This window comes from Oryzias latipes, chromosome 14 (assembly GCF_053564925.1).
Source record: "Oryzias latipes strain Hd-rR chromosome 14, Olatipes_Hd-rR_3.1".
Classification (NCBI taxonomy): Eukaryota; Metazoa; Chordata; class Actinopteri; order Beloniformes; family Adrianichthyidae; genus Oryzias; species Oryzias latipes.
The window spans coordinates 5,726,398-5,731,912 of record NC_136250.1 but is presented as its reverse complement, the minus strand read 5'-3'; the positions used below and the strand labels follow the sequence as shown (position 1 = coordinate 5,731,912).

At 32.3% G+C, this 5,515-nt stretch overlaps 1 long non-coding RNA gene across 1 annotated transcript; it reads left to right on the top strand.

Moving 5' to 3' along the window:
- Positions 1–330: 330 nt before the first annotated feature.
- Positions 331–3,053, top strand: LOC105355560 (uncharacterized). The gene is made up of 5 exons (XR_002291640.3): positions 331–654; positions 733–782; positions 959–1,258; positions 1,906–2,193; positions 2,281–3,053. It is a non-coding gene; the product is annotated as an uncharacterized LOC105355560 (long non-coding RNA).
- The last annotated feature ends 2,462 nt before the right edge of the window (positions 3,054–5,515 follow it).

Here is a 5,515-nt window from a genome sequence, read left to right as displayed (position 1 = left end):
GGATTCAGCAGGTTCTGAAGATGGATGGATGTTTCTACATTATTTTCACTTGACATGATGTTCAAAATAGAATTTATACATTAACAAATAGGGGATAATGTTGTTTTTAAACTATTACAGACAGATTTGTAATGCTAAGGCGTAAGATGTCAGATATCTACGTTTCTGTCACGTATTAAGTGATTTTCTTTTAGATAAGCTGTATTTTTGGCAGGAACTTTAAAATACTTTCTAAAGTTTCTCAGATGATCAGCTGTGTTCAGGAAACTTTTCTGTTACTTCCTGTTAGCTTTCATTGAAATATCACAAACATGCATTAACATTATTATTCCAGAGGAAAGCTGCACACAGAAGGTGTTAGAGAAAGTTTTTGTTGAGCAGCCTTGATGACCAACAGTTTTTTGTCACTTAGAAAACCACACACATACTTCTGTCGTTCTTAGCAGAGAGGCTGGCCACAGAAAAAGACAAACACACACACCTACACACACACACACACACCTACCGTCCTATGTCTGCTCCATTCAGTCTTGTCAGTCAAAGAGCGAAACACCTTCACTCTGTAGTGAAGAAGCTGTTTAAGGGTTGACTAGTTTGATTTTTCCCTTATTGTTGCTGATTTTGACCTTTAAACAAAAACTAGAGAGTACAGATGTAAGTATAACTATTGATCTTTTTAAATGAATACATAACATACAGGTTTTACATGTTGATATGTGTTTTTTTTTCCAGTCACAACACCTTGATCACAGCAGCTCTGCTAACAGGATCTTTTGGAAAAGGTACATTTTAATGTGAAATTATAATTTTGAAGAAAGTCTAATTATTCAAGTAAAACAGACAGATTTTGAATTAACTAAAGTTCTGTAAAAATATTTATTTTTATGTTAAATTATAAGTTTTAAAATAACATTTTAAATGCTAAATTAATGTTTTTTTTTATCTTTGTGTCTTCCAGGTTTTACAGATTGCAGCTTTAATGAATCAAAGGAAACTTCATGTTTCACTGCAGATGGAAAATCTGTTCATTTTTATCTGTCAGAAAAATACCATAGTGGCAAGAAGGAGCTAAAACACGGCGGGTCCGTACTCTTCCAGATGGACCAAAATGGAAAAGTGATAACTAATCACCAATATGTTAATGGAACAATCAGATTGAACAATGTTTCAAAGACAAATGCTGGAGTTTACACCTTTCAAGAGTTTAACCCTGATGGCAAAGTACTGAGAAATTCCATTGTGAATCTCAGAGTACTTGGTAAGAAAAACATTTTTCTTTTTTTTCACATTTGTAAATTTGTTCTAAAATACAAATTTATGACCTAAAAATAAAACTCAGTTTCCGTAGAGAAATAAAAATATAAATTGATCTTGTTACTTAACTTTATCTTTGAAAAACACAAGACATGATCTCAACTGATTTTCATCATTTCTCTAATTATGAATTTTATTTCCTGAATTGAGAAAAAACAGTTTATCCTTCCGGCTGCAGCTAAAATGTGCACACACACATACGTTATTGTGTGTCTGTAAGTGCATTTACATATCAAGAATTTTGAATTATAATAATTTAAGAGGAAAATAAAAATTCAACTCAATACAATTCAATCAAACTGTTTATTTATTTATTTTTACAAAAGGTTGAAGGGATTCAGCACCTCACAAAAGAAAATTTTTCCTAAATAAAAATTATGACACTTTTATCCTGTGTGTATATTTTATAGCAAAATCCTATTTTCAATTAACTGTTTTATAGAAAGACAATAATGTTTTTATATGTAAAACCAGAAACTGCAGCTTAAATTCTGAATTTAGGACTGTCTTTGTTACTTTAATGAGATATAAAGAAACTTTTTACATTATTCTTGCTGATGTTTTTACTTGAATATGTTTTATTTCTTGCAGCTCCTGTGTCTGTGTTAACGGTGTCTCAGCAGTGTTTGTCACCAGAACAGCAGAAAGTCACCTGCTTCTATGAGGGAGATGAAGCAGAGCTCACTCTGACTTTGAATGGTTTCTTACTTTTACAATCAAACAAACCCAGTCAGTCCCTGAACAATGACACATCTGATAGATCCAGTGTGTTTAATGTTTCCATCATCATACATGGACAGCTTTTTGGAAACATCACGTGTAAAGTCTGGAACGATGTCAGCAGAGATGAGACGGTTAAAACCATGACTGCTTGCAACGGTGCAGTATACATTTTCCTCAGAAAAATGTTGGACAAATTAAAAATCAATCAGTTTGTTCTATAATTAATTATCTTTTTTTCTACAGGTTCACAAGTTTCAGTTTCTTTGGCCCCATTCGCTGCAGTTGTTCCACTCATAGTTTTTGTTGCTTTGACTGCCACTCTAATTATAATTTGTAAAATTCAAAAACCAGAAGATAGATATGATGGTGTCATTTTACAACATAAACCCCCAGATGACTTAAAAACTAAATTTATCTTCATGAAAGTTAAAGTGAAATAAAAAATAGAGAAAAACTGAAGCCAAACTCCAAGATAGAGTTTGACAATCATTTTGATTTATCCTTAAATTAAACAATTGTTTATATGTCACTTTTTTCTTCTGTCTTTGCTTCACTGAAAACAATTTTACCAATGGATAGATTTACTTTTACTTTAATTTCAACATTTTGTTCTGTAAGAGTTTCAAATGTACGTGAAATGTTTGTTTTTCTATATGTTGCCACAAGATGAAGCCACATTACTTCTCTTTATCAACCTGTTAGACTGTTGAATGTTTTTTTCTTATTTCTTAAATGCCATTTTAAGAAACTTCTTAAGGTTAATGTGACTTTACTTCATTAATACCGCATTGGTATTTTTGTTCCTGTAATTTGTTTTTAATTTTGTTATTTTTGAAATGTTTTTAGAATAAAATGAAATCCCAGTCATGAAGTCTATATGGGCTGACATAGAGAGAAATATTATTTTTCTGAAATTTTGAGAATGTACATGAACCACTATTCTACACTGTAAAAGCTGGAAATACAAATTGTTTGGTGGAATTGAGCTCATGAGGCAGAAGATAAAACGTATAAAAGCAGTAAATATCACGTTAAGTCAATGATGCTGGAAAATATAAAAAGTAAATAGCTGGAAATGCATGAATATTCTATCATGTGTATTATATATTATGTATTATATATTATGTTATATTTTTCTTGATCTGTTACTGTTTTTTGCTTCTTTTTTTAAATAAAATTTGAATCAGTTTTGTCTTTTGTGGTGTGTGAACTGTGTAAATCTGTAATATGAATGAATTAAACTTTAAAATATCTGTAAAAAATGAAAATTAAAATCCCTTCAGACTCACTTGAAACATCTTCTTTCATTCATTTTGTAGTTTTCTGCATATTTTAGTCCACATTATAGTTGTTAGTTTAAAAGTTTAAATAGTGATTGACATTATAATGTCCTTTAAGCACTCAAAGAGAAAAAAATAGCACTGTAGTCCAGACAACCAGAAATGTGATGTCCACAAATGTAAATGCTATTAAACAATAGCAGCAAACAGGATTTCTCTAATAATTGTAAAAGCAAATGAATCCATTACTGAGTTCCATAATCTGCATCTATATGTTCTCATTTCTTTTAAAGGCCAGAGTTCTTGCACAATTGTCTTCCTGTGTCTTTGAATAATGCAGCTCATTGACTTCCACTTTTCACCAAGAGAAGTTTTACTCTGTTCTTCCTTGATTCCATTCTAGAATTTGTCTTTTTAGAATGATCAAAACTTTTCCTTCTTTATCAAAAGTCTCAATTGAAGTAAAAAAGAGCAAAAGAGCTGGCATTTAATATTGGGAATTTAAGAAAAAGATACAAGGTTAAAAAATTGTTTCTGACATTGTTTTTCATTTTAAAAAAGGAGGTTAAAATTGTAGCAGCTTAAATTGTGGAACTGTCTAAAATGTTTACTCAAAATATATATTTTTTCTTGTTTTTAAGTAGCAGATCAAAAGTTAAAATTGAACTTCACTAAAGTGAAACTCCTTATATGTTTAAGTGTCTTCACAAAGACGTTTCACAGCTTTTGAGCGCAGTTCAAACCCCTCTGTGGTTAAGGTGAAGATAAATAAAGACATGTGGACTGTTAAACCTTCCACTCATGAGAATGGTTTAGTTTTTTCCATCTTTGTGAAAGCTAAGAAATGATGTTGATTCCAAATAATTACAGAAAACTTTTTAATCAAAAGTGAAAGAATGCTTTCACCACAGATATCTATGTTTCTGTCTAAGATCACATATGTTGTTCTTCTGGTAAACCATATTTATTTGACAGGAAGTCAGCTTTTTTTTCTTTCTCAGATGTTCTTCTTTCATGAAATGACAAGTTTTCTGAAAAAGCTGTACTGTTTTAGTGTCCAGGATGGTAAACATTTTATTGTGATCCACTCAGCTGCTGCTTTGAGGAAACTTTTCTATTTCTTAATTTGTCTTCCAACATCCATTCAACATTAATATTAACATAGAATAGATGCACATAGAAGGTGTGAGAGAAACGTTGTTGCTGCAACGGCCTTGTTGACCAACAGTTTTTGTCACTTAGAAACCACTCAGATACCTCTGTTTTTTTTCTTTCACCCGAAAAGCTGGCCACAGAAAACCTCAAAATGAAACCCACAATCACACCTTCCTATGTCTGCAACATTCAGTCTTGTCAAGAGCAACACACCCTCACTTTGCTATGAAGAAGGTTTATAAGGGTTCACTGAAAAAACGGGAAAAGTGGGGTTTTTCAGTTTACAAATACTAAACATGTGTGTTAAATAAGAACAAATTATGTTTACCTTCTGTTAAGATGTAAAGATTAAAGTGAGTCCTTACTCAATGTGTTATGGTAAAGTTAGAGTCTATGTTTATCTATGTGTTCATAAAAGGTGCCTTACGGTAAGCTGTTGACAGTAATGTCTGTGCTTCTGCAGCGTAGCTGCGCATGTGCAATGTTCGGTGTGTATGGCGGACTCCATGATCCGAGGAGCATGTTCTACATCTTTCCAATGTGAATAAACGTGCCTGTTAAGCACAAAAGAGAAAGTGGCTCTACTTTTTTTCATCACGCAAAGAGGACACGGAAGCAGACACCGTTCCCTCCATCCCTCTACACCTTCGAAACATAAAATCTTGAAAATCACACATAATTTCTTGCATTGTTACATTGATATATTTAAATCATGTTGACAAAAAATTTGACAACAAATTTACATTCTGTAAATGAAACAGCAATGATCATAAATGAATTCTCCTCCATATCAGACTATTCCATTAATTGGAATAAGTCTGTTTTATTACCACTCAACAGGAATATGGAACAAAGACTCACAATTCCAGTTAAAACAGGAAATATCAAATATCTGGGTATCTACTTTTCCCCCAAACTATCAGAACTGGTGCAGCTAAACCACACCCCATTACTGAAAAGCATACAGGACGATCTAACACGCTGGACCAACCTGCCTCTGTCCCTTATGGGCAAGGTAGCCACGGTTAAAATGAAAATCGTAC